The sequence below is a fragment of the Cicer arietinum genome, chromosome 5 (assembly GCF_000331145.2).
Source record: "Cicer arietinum cultivar CDC Frontier isolate Library 1 chromosome 5, Cicar.CDCFrontier_v2.0, whole genome shotgun sequence".
Classification (NCBI taxonomy): Eukaryota; Viridiplantae; Streptophyta; class Magnoliopsida; order Fabales; family Fabaceae; genus Cicer; species Cicer arietinum.
Window position 1 is genome coordinate 48,104,665 of NC_021164.2, and position 12,481 is coordinate 48,117,145.

The following is a 12,481-nucleotide window of genomic DNA, read 5'->3' on the forward strand; positions in this document are numbered from 1 at the left end:
GATAAAATCGGAAATAATTTTAATATATTTCGTTACTAAATCACTTGTATTTGTTTGTCGTTCCAATAGATTCATATGAGTATAAAAAATAATAAAATTTAGACCATATTATTAATATATCATATATTAATATTTTAAAATGACTTACATGTTAGAGGTTTTCAAAAACCTCTTTGAAGACAACATTAGTTGTAATGTTTTGTGGTTTTTTGTCATTGTCATGTATTAGTATCTTCAAACCTCTTCTGCTCTTAACTCTCGACAAAGCCACATAAAGTTGGCCATGACTAAAAACATGCCTTGGAAAATACAATCCTACATAGTCAAGTGATTGTCCTTGTGACTTATTAATTGTCATGGCATATGAGACCACAATTGGAAATTGTCGTCTAATAAGCTTGAAAGGCCAGGGAGATTGTGAAGGTGACATAGACATTCTTGGGATATAAATAAAATTTCCCATATTCTTCCCAGAAATTATCTTTACTTGTAGCACATGGTTTCCTAGCTTGGTGACAATGAGGCAAGTTCCATTGCACAAACCTTCTGATTGGTCTAAGTTCCTTAATAACATGATAGGAGTACTAACCTTCAGCTTAATTTTGTGGTTAGGAAGTCTGGAAGTTGTTAATGAACTCAAAAACTCTGATGTCAAAATATCAAAAGCCTCAGGAGTATTAGCTTCAGATTTATCTATACAATCTGATGATAGGTACTCTCTCTCTTCTCCTAAATTAATTATATAAAAGGGAACAATTTCCCATATTCTTCCCAGAAATTATCTTTACTTGTAGCACATGGTTTCCTAGCTTGGTGACAATGAGGCGAGCTCCATTGCACAAACCTTCTGATTGGTCTAAGTTCCTTAATAACATGATAGGAGTACTAACCTTCAGCTTAATTTTGTGGTTAGGAAGTCCGGAAGTTATTAATGAACTCAAAAACTCTGGTGTCAAAATATCAAAAGCCTCAGGAGTATTAGCTTCAGATTTATCTATACAATCTGATGATAGGTACTCTCTCTCTTCTCCTAAATTAATTATATAAAATGGAACATTGTATTAGCATTAAAATATAAAATTAAGCATAATATATTACAAACATTAAGTTTTAAGAAATAGTACCTGGTATTACTTGTAGAACATATTCATTAATTTTGTCAACAACATCAATAGTTGAAGCCAAAATAGCTCTTTGTTGTAGAAAATCCTCATTAGTATGATTATCCAATAAATTTGGATAAGTGCTTTGGACAATAGCATCAATTGGGTCTTCAAAATTGGATATTAAAAGATCATATGGAATAGGAACTTCAGCATAACCATCATTAGGCCCACTTATTTTCCCATCACCTATATCTAATATCCATTTTGAAAATTCTTGCAACTCAACTTTTTCATTTGTTGTTGCCCCCTCTTGCAAACACATGTTCTTTGTAAGAGTCAACATTTGACAATTATCCCATATATATGATGCATTTATGGATGCGTGAATGATATTTGAACGACTTCCTCTTGGGATAACTGGTAAAATTTGTCTAAAATCTCCTCCAAATATAATCACTTTACCCCCAAAAATACAATTTGAATCCATGATATCCCTAAGACTCTTGTCCAATGCTTCAAAACAATATTTATGAGCCATTGGAGCTTCATCCCAAATGATCAATTGTGTTTGCTTCAATAGTTCAGCAAGCTCACTACATTTGTCTATATTGCAGGTGGAACTGTCAAAAGTAGGAACGAGAATTTTAAACTTGGAATGAGCTGTACGTCCCCCTGGAAGTAGTGGAAGTGATGGATAATTCTTAAGACTCCTTCTGTTTGATTGAAGAAGTTTTTCTATTTCAATCAATGTTAGATTTTTCAATTCTTCATCACTTAATTCCAAACCTGCAATAATATATAATATTAACATAGTTTCGTTAATATGATTATCATATGTAATAGAATAATTCTAACATTGAATTTAAAGTTATCAAAATATGTAAATTTGTATTGTTATAAGTAAACAAACCTTGATTCCCAACAATTTTTCTTTGTGCATACAAAATGCCATCGGCCAATGTCATCCAAGTGTTTTCCCAAACATGCTTTGGCCTATTAATTGAATCTGAAATTAACATGATGACAAACAACTTTCTTAGAAAATGACTAGAACCCCATCCATTTGCTTCTTTGATACCTTCAATATATTCTCGATCATCGTTGAGGAATCCCATTACAAAACATGCCTCACGAAATGTATCATATTTATGGTTTGCAACTGTTTTGATCTCATCATAGTTATGTGATCCTTTAGCAACAGTTAACATCATTCGCAAATAATAAAGCTCTCCGGTTGATGGTGGGACCCAAATAAGTCGACCAATTGTGTAACCCCGCTTTCGTGGCTTCCATGATCTACGTTGCTTGAGATACACAAAATTTGAAACAAATTGTCCATATGTCAAAGCTCTTGCTTATGGATAAATTTTATTTGCTTCCATCCAAGCTGTAAACATTGATTCAATAACACTTGGTTTTTGAAGAACATCATTGATTTGTTCAAAATCATTGTAGTACACTGAATTATCCACTTCTGTGTGGAAAAATAATCGTTCAACAGCAGGTTTTCTACCATGAATTGGGAATGAAAAAGTTCTCCAGCAAGCTTCACTTGGAGACACATATCTGCAGTCTAAGTATTGCTTGATCTCATCAAGGTTTGAGCTACCATTAGTAAAACCATGTTGATTCAGCATTATTGCAGCAATGATTCTATCGTACCCCTTGTTGATATACTTAAATAAGTACTTAATTGATGTACTTTGATTACACCATTCCATATTTATGTGGGCCTGATACTTGAGTAGTAATCTTGCATTATATGGAACGACAAATTGGTTATTAAGCTCAACTCCATTTTTGACAACAACATGACAATTATTCCTTCTTCGGTACACGGGATACCTATCTTGGTTAACTAATGTTAATTATTGAAATTGTTTTAGATAATACTTGTTGCATTTTCCTTGCTTCATGCAAGGGGAATTTCTGTTTGCTAGTCCACATGGACCATGCATCATATGACATTTGACTAAGTTGTATAACTCTTTCTGGTGAAGCTCAGATGGAATTTCTGCTGATATTATTTTATTTATATCATCTGGGGTTGGATACTTGTTAGAGGGATGTAGAAAGATAAGTATATGAGCATGGGGTAATCCTCTTTTTTGGAATTCAATTGTATACATATCTGCAATAATTATTAGTAAAATGAATAAGTGTATTTATTGAAAGTTACCTGATGTTATAAAAATAAGAAATGTTATTAAATGTAATAGCATATTTGGACTTAGATGCAAGCACTCTCCCCAAAACATGTTTCTTTGTCAAATCGGACAACAATTCATCAAACTTCATTTTAAACACTCTTGAAATAATATCAGGCCTATCATGTGGCTTTAAATTCATTGGTGAAAGAAGTCGAATGGTTTCAGGCCAATTTGGATTGCATGTAAATGTAATGAAAAGATCTGGAAATCCAACATGACTGCAAATGGCCATTCCATCAAAGTACAACTGATCCATATATCTTCGACTTCTGAAAAATGTTGCTGGTAAAATTACTCTTTTGCCTGTGTTACTTCCTTGAGATTCAACTGTGCCATCTGCATTATTCAAAGTTTTATACTTTGAAACTAGAAGTTTGGATTGATTTTTCCTTAGCCACTTCAGACGTTCAGATTCCAACATTGACCATCCATCAACTAAAAATTGTTGGAAAAGTCTTCTTGAACACAACAATGTTTGAACTTCATTTTTCCTGCATTGGATTCTAAAAGCAAGCCATTCTCTAATAGTCAATTTATTTCTTTTGAGCTTCTTAGTTCTTTTGCTTTCTCTATGTAAAACTCCAGTTCTATATCCATCTTCACCGTAAGAAAAGAGTAATGAATATTGATATGCAAGGAAGCTTGCATGAAATTCATCGATTCTTTGAAGTTGGCCAGATTGTTTTTGCATGATGATATCTCTTTTTGGTGTTGTATCTATATCGCCAACAATGAGTGCAGCTACTTCTGAAACAGTTGGTTGATTGTATATTCTGCCATCTGTAGATCTCTCGGATATGAGACGCAACTTTTAATCTGGTATATTGTCATTATTTAATCTTTCTCTTGCCATACGAAAACATTGAGCATGTGTATTATGTTGATAAAGCATTGATGATAACTTCCTAACAATATTTGGATCAAGATTTTCATTTTTTCAACAATAAAAAAAATAAATAGTTTATTTATCTTAATTGAGTGTGGTGATAAGTGTATGGTATTTTTGTGCTTTTAAAGGATGGCAGCAACAATGTTAATCAGATGACAATGATTTTGTGGAAGTTATTTATAAGAAAAACAATATTATGATATAATGTATACCTTGAACCTTGGAGCCTGTTTTGAATTTCATTTTCTGTATCATAAATGTAAAGTTGAGAAAATTTTGGTGTTTGTCCTGGCATTGGTAATAAACTACCAATTCGATGACATGTCTGACCTTGGATCCTTATGTTTGGGGGTCTTCTTCCATTGTTAAATCTGTTATCCAACTTGGCACCAGGTGAAGTAAAGGCAAACATCATGTTGTAAACTCTGATGTTTTGTTGGAAATTTCGACACTCAATTGTATCTTTACCAAACAACATACATTGTAGTTCACGGGGTGCATGCTTCAAAAGTGGTAGTTGCACCTTCCCATTACCACAACATAGTTGATACTTTGGCATTGTAGAATGTTTAAATTATTTTATTCTCTCGTGATACCACATATAAGCTCCACAATGTTGACATTCAATGAGAGGATCACCAAGGTCAAAATAACCTATACGATTATAATGATGAAATCCAATTAATTAACTTAAATGTTGATAATCATTATGTTTTAACAGTATAATCATTATAGTTAACTTCAATTTATGAAATTAGTCAAAAAAAAAAATATTTGTAATATGAAATTACCCTCAAGTATGTTGTTATCATGAATAAACATTTGACTTGCTTCATTGTGATCATCATAACTGATAGATTTAGATTGTGCTTCTGATTATGAAATGAAAACAATATCATTAATTATGCGTCGTTGTTTATTACAATTTTAATGTAATAGAGTAATGAAGTAATGAATCTACATATATAGCTTCTAATGAAAATATGTCTTTATAAGTTCTAATGTAAGGGAAATGTGTGTTGCTATAAAAAGATGGAAGTTGAATACCTGATGAACTATCAAAATTTACATCTGAAGAGCTATCATTGGTGTTCATAAACTCAGTTGGTATGTCATTAGCCGATATATTCGTTGACAGATAACCAGTTTCTGTCTCCTTCGAATGTTGTGAGGCTGATGCAAAATTTGTATTGGATGTTTGAAACCTATTCAATAAGTTGACACCCAAACAACCAATATCAACCAAAGTTTTTTTATTTCGCAAAATGAGATTTTGTGACGATGGTTGAGTAGAAAGCTGTGAAGTTGCTATATTTTGGTCGTGTGTTTTGGAATGTTGTGTCTGATTACTTTGATGATTATTAATTTTTGACATTGGAGCGCTAAAATGGGGCAATGGATGTTGAGATGGATGAGTTTCTTGAATAGGTTTGCATTGCTCCAATTTTTTGCTTCTTTTGGGATTCCTTTCATCAATGTTTCGTATTGGAGTTTCTGAAGCTGGTGTATCTGTTGTTACAGATTGTTGATCACATTGATTAAGCTGTGGAGAAAGATTCAAACTTGATCTTCCTTTTTTCAAGTCAAGCAAAGCCTTTTTTCTAGCTCGTGCATGACTTGTTACAACAAATTTGAATTGTTTGTTTGATTCCACAGCTTAATGAAATTAGAGTAATGATTTTGATTTCTTTGATATTGTGGCTGAAAAACTATATTCTTGTGTGTGAATATAGATAATTAGTTTGCCACAAAAATTTCTCTAATTTTGTTAAATCAATGGTATCATAGGTGGTAATAGGTATTGAGTACTACTTACTTTTGTTGTTGATAGGCTATTAGGTTTACATGAGTTTTCCCTACTTTTCTGGACAATGTACATAATGCATTTAATGTTGTTGTAAATTGCACGGGTCCTTTGGATTTTTCAGTTGGTTTATTTTGTTTTTTTATTTTTTTTATTTATTTTCTATTATATTATTTAATTCAGAGAAATGAATTAACCTTTTATTTTACCATTGTATTGAACAAATAGTGAAAAATGATTAGTGTAATTATTCATAACTTGAATACAAATAAGGTTAGTGACTGTATTTTTAATCCATAGATCAAATCTTGTTCCCTTTTATTTTTTGGTGTTATACTTAAAAAGTATATTTTTGTCGTTTGATTTATTCAACACAAGTATAGATATCAAACAGCTTTGCTACATTTTAAAGTTTCTTCATTTTTTTTGTCTTTTGTTTTTTGTGTTTTGGAGGATATCTTAATCAAGTAAAAGTTTTTCAACTCTTGTGAAATTTTTAAACCAGTTTTTGATCATGCTGCTTGGAAATTACAAGGTGAAAAGATCAGTTAGGAGGAATTTGTTTCAATGATAAAGGTTGGGACAAATTGGAGAGGTTTAACAGACTCAGCTTGAAATTGATGAAGGATGGGTCATTCTAATTAAACAATGAAAAACAATTACAGTAGAGATGACTTTTCTTTAGAAAAATGCCAAAATTTACTTTTGAAAAAAGAAAACATGATAAAGAAGGCTATTATATTTTTTATTTATTTTAACCTTATGTTCTCTTCATTGTAATTCTTTTCTCCAACACCCCTCATTTGTGGGTGAAAAAAAATAGGATGTTGGCCCCAACAGTGTTGCAATGTTGTTTGATTATATGCTGAATTCCAAAAAATAACGATCTTTATGATGTAAACACACAAAGTAACTAAATTTAACCTTTGTAAGACAATTTGTATTGAACATTGTAATACAACAAACTTTCATTTTGATCAACAACTCATAAACATTAATTTTTTGTAGAAACATATATATATATATATATATATATATATATATATTTGCATAGATGAAATTCCTGCATGGATATCGATATTGGAAGAGAATGTGTTCATATGTTACATTGCATATAACACTCCATACAAAATAACTAAAAGTAGCAGAAGAGACTATCCTTAGCTTTGTTCGTTTTGCAAAACATCCATACATATATTTGATAACATATATTTCATATAAGTTCATTCAGTCTTAATTTGTTTCACAATCTTTGAGGTTGAGAGTTGAGTAGATGCATAATCTCTACCCTGAGATGCATCAGGTAAGAAGTCGTCTATAATCCTCTTAGTAGGTGTTACAGTTGTAGTGATATCTGGGTCATAGTCAGCAGTTGTTGAAAGAGATTGCTATCAAGAAATATTAAAAATAGTTTATGAAATGTCAAAATGGTGAGGTTTTAAAGAAGAAGAAAAAAAATTAGAAAATCAATCATAAAGTAGGTAAAATAAAACTCACAGTAACAAAATGAATTTCTCCACTTTGAGTAGGTTTTGTGGGGGTTTGATTTTTTTCAACCTACATGATATAGTCGAGAATAAATATATACATATATATATAGTAACTGATGAAGTAAACCAAACATACAAAATAGATATAATTAATCCTTACATCAACACGATCATTGTCTTCGTAATAATCATCACCGATGATTTGCATTTGAGAGGTTGTCTAGTTAAAATATAAATAAGTTAGTAATATTATAATCTCATTTTTAGTATATTATCGATAATAATACATATGATAAACATATCTCCTACTGCATTTAGTTACCTCATCAGTTGGAAATTGATCTAAGATGTGTGTAATTATTTCTTCAAGTTCAGAAAAACGCATGACAGATGCGCTTCCAAATGATGCTTGAATTTTAACTCTAAGTGCCATATGCCTATTTAGCATAACTTTAAGAAATGGTGGATAAATTTTTGGATTATTTTCACCGGCCTAATGAATATTAATAACAATTTAAATGGTTATTATGAGTTATAAATGATAATAAAACACTATTAGTAATTATAATTATAACTTTTAAATGTTGTTGGATCATATACCTCTAACATCAAGTTCCAAATATCATCAGCAGTAAACCCAAGTATAGAAAAGCAACTAGCATCCCAAAAGGAAAATGGGACACGATATCCATTATGAGATACGTAAATCTCAACTTTGTACCTATTTAAATGTTGAATTATATATAAACATATAGTCTTAAAAATATGAAAGTATTTATGTGAAATAATGTAATTGACCTTGGTATGGCTGTCATCACTTCTTTACAACATTTACACGTAAACAAAAGTATAATAACGATAAACAAAAGTAATTTAAATATTATTGACCTCTTTTATTTTGCTGAATTGTTTGATAGATTGGAAATCAGCTTTGTAGCAAAAAATTTCTTGATCAGAATATTGACTTGATCCCAAAGTCTGTGATATAATTTCAGATGCATCCACAAAGACCTCATTTTTTGGAAGACTACGTAAATTTTTATTATAATTAGTACTGTCTGAAAATGAGATAATCAGAAAAATTAACAAAGTAATTATAATGGTAAATGGCTAATATGTTTACTTTTGTCTGAACTCTTCTTTTTCAGGCATTTTTTCATTGATGAACAACTTTGATCCATTCCATACATTTGACACCCCTGCTGGAGTGTTTCCTATGTGAAAGTTAAGATAAATATATAAATCTATATGCATGTGTGAAGACATTGTTGAATAATAATAATAATTTTTCTACATGAATGTTAAAAAATTACCATGTGCATGTTTGATCCATGCATGTGTTAAAATTATAATAATTGCTGCATTTTCAGATGCGTTGGCACTATAAGACATAAATTTCCTCACATAGTCTTCCCAAAGAGTACAATTAATAATATTGCCACTCCAAACAATTGAAAATGATTAGTTATATTGTATTTTGTTTCTTAAAGGTTGAATTTCGTAAACATGCATAACTATTTATAAATGTGAAACTATGTTTTACCTAAGATCTTTCATATTAAATGAAGCTTGAACTTTCTTTCCTACACCCTCTCTTTGTGTGAAAGTGACTTCATGCACAACACCAATTACATCTATGAATAGTACAATTAATTATTATGTTGCAAACATAGTCATGGAAGTTCTTAAAGTTAACAAATAAATTGATATTAAAAACATTACCTACTAACAAATTACTTTGACATTTCCCACTAAGAATATCACCAAAAGACTTAAAGTTATAAACATGCGATGTAATTTGATCCAACTTCTCCTCTGTCAGAGTAGTCCCACTATTAAACATCAACTTATAACGATGATCACAAACCTTAAATTGATCATCATTATCAACAACAGAATAGTTGTGCATAATATATGTTGTGTGTTCTTTCAACATGTCTTTGAACCCAGCTACATAATCTTTTGGAACAACAACATGAATTCTATCACCCTATGAACAAATCCAAAAAATAAGTTTTTAGTTCAAAATGAAGTTTAATTAACATTGGCTTCATGTAGTTCGAAAAAAAAAACACACAATTTGAAGCTTCAAAAGAGGATTTTCAACTAACCTTAACATCAACAAACACCATTTCAACATGCAGTTGACCATATTTACCGAGAACAGACCACACATCAACAATACGAATGCCAAAATTCCAAACTTTTCTGTCTTTGTTTAGATCTTTGAAGTAATCGAAGGGAGAACTAATATTTTTTTGTTGGTTGTAATAATATACAGCCGAGTCAAGTATAAATGTATATTGAAAATAAAGATATTTAAAACTAATAAATAAAAAGTTACATTTGTTACCATGGCTAACAATGCAGCTTGAGACCTCGGTTGAGTGCTCAACGACGGAGTGGAACGAAACGCATTAGTTGAAGACGACTGAGGTTTATTTGAAGCCATTGAGTCGTGATTTGGATTAGCCTTTGAAGTGTGGTTGTGTTGAGTTGGATTTTGATTTTTTTTTTTTTTTTATATTGAAGGCTTTTCTCTCTGAATGTTTTCTTTGAAGGTGTGGTTGTGTTGGGTTTGGGAGTTTTATTTTTTTTTTATTGAAAAAATGGAAAGAAGAAGGATAAAAATGGTGAAGGTGGGTGAGAAGTGATTTGAAGTGATGTTATCAGAAAAAGTAAAAAATCAAAAAAAGTAAAAAATTGACATGAGGTATGATGGTTAACGTGTAGCAAAACAAAAATGAGTACATATAGGGGTATTATAGGATTATGTGATCAAATGAAATTTTGAAATGAGTAGAGACAAAATTACAATTTTGGATAAATAGGATCAAAAGGTGATGATGTGTCGATATTAAAAGAAAAGAAAGTGAGAAAAAGTGAGGGTATTTTTAGATAATCAAAGGAATGTTTGTTTTTTAGATAGATAGTAGATGTGAAATATCATTTGCTCAAAAATCCTTGAAAATTTGGTATTTTACTTAATCCTTTCTTTTGAGAGAATATTACAAGTGAAATACATTATTAGAAGCGTGTTTTTAGTAGTGTATTTTATCTTTGGCTTAATTGCACTTTTGGTCCCCCTATTATAGGTGAAAATCGAAAGTAGTCCCCCCATTTTGTTTGTCCCCAGTTTTAGTCCCCCAAACAGAATTTGAGTCCAAATCATGATGAGTTGTCATTTTTTTAATGACGTGTCAATAAAAGGGTGATGTGACAGACGCTTATGTGGAATAAACTCATTATTATATTATTTCTGATTAAAAAATATAATTTATATTTTTAAAAATCATTATTATAATTGTGATAATATTTTTAAAAATACAATTTAATTGTTAAAATTAAGTTAAAAGAAAAAAAACACCTAAAATCATGAACCCTAAACAAATCAAAATCAAAAGCATTCACTCATGAACCCTAAAATCAATCTGAATCCTAAAATCATGAACCCTAAACTGAAATCGTGAAATCGTGTTTGTCCTTTGCTCACTCGTTTTCATTAGTGTTCGTTTTCATCAGTGTTTGTCCTTTGTTCACTCGTTTTCATCAGTGTTCACTAGTTTTCATCAGTGTTCGTCGTTTGTTCGTCTTTCGTTTTCATCAGTATTCAAATGGCGAGTGGAGGTCATTTCGAGTTCTCTCCATCTTCACATACGAAAGAAGATACAAAGTTTTGTGCTAGGAATGTGATTTTAGGGTTTTCGCTTTGTTTTATTATTAACATTAATAAACTCTGTATTGAACTTTGATTTTAGGGCCAAATTTTTTTCTATACACTGTTAATAGAACTCTATGCCTTTATGCCTTTTTAATAATGTGGTCCATGCGTTTTTAATATTGTGGTCCATATGCTATATTGTATTATTTTGTGGTGCATGTGTAGTTTGTTTGAGGCTTAGTTTGACTGATTTATTCAATGGTTTATTTTGTTAGGCCAACTTCAGTCCACAAAGTTAGGTTAAGAATTAACCATGGGGGTAGTTTTGTAAACCACCCAGTGAAGATGTACGTTTGTGCCCAAGTGAATGAGATGAATTGGTCTTGGGATGTAGACTTAATGTCCCACATGCAAATTACTAAAATGGTCAAAAGTTTGGGATATATGAGTATTAAACGTTTGTGGTACCAGCATCCGAAGTACTCATTTACACGTGGACTTAGACCTCTCAACAATGACGAGGATGTATTAAAGTTTGCTGAAGATGTCAAAGGGTTCAACGTAATTGACGTCTTTGTGGAACACTGTATAGATAATCCTATTATTAGTGATGAAAGTCCAATTCAAGAGCCAACTAAAGTTGAAAAACTCCAAGTTGAAGGTGAACAAGTTCAAGCTAAAGCAAATTCTGAACCAGAAACTGAACCAGATCAACCAGATTCTGAACCACTTCAACCTGAATAAGATAAATCAGAATCAGAACCAATTCAAACTGAAGCAGAATCTGAATCTGAATCTGTACCTGTTCAACCTGAATCTGAAGCAGTTCAAACTGAACAAGATAAATCAGAATCTGAACCAGTTCAAACTGAACCAGATCAACCAGAATCTGAACTTGTTCAACCTGAATCTGAAGCAGTCCATGGTGAAGATTATCTGAGTGAAGAAGATGAAGATTATGTTGCTAACTCAAATGATGACGATGCTAATATGGGTGAGTTATATGAGGATGAGGATTGGGACTGGATTTCTGAAATACCAACTGAGATCTTTGTTAATGTTGGTGATGAAAATTCATTTGAAAGACATGCAAACCCAAGAGGAAACCCATGGCCTAGTTCTGCAACTGATTTTGAAGAAAATGATGTGAATTCTGATGATTTGGATACTCCACCAGGAAGTGAAGTTGATGAAGAGAATGTTAGGAAATTTCCTAAATTTAACCAACCTGAAAATGGTGATGAAGTAAGGTTTGAGTTGGGCCTAAAGTTCAATACAAAATAGCAGGTTAAGAATGCCGTTAAAGATTTTGCAATGGAGA

The 12,481-nt window shown here is 31.4% G+C and overlaps 1 pseudogene; it reads right to left on the reverse strand.

Annotated features, from left to right (window-relative positions):
- Positions 1-151: 151 nt before the first annotated feature.
- LOC101503739 (uncharacterized) lies at positions 152-9,951 on the reverse strand (annotated as a pseudogene).
- Between the last annotated feature and the right edge of the window lie 2,530 nt (positions 9,952-12,481).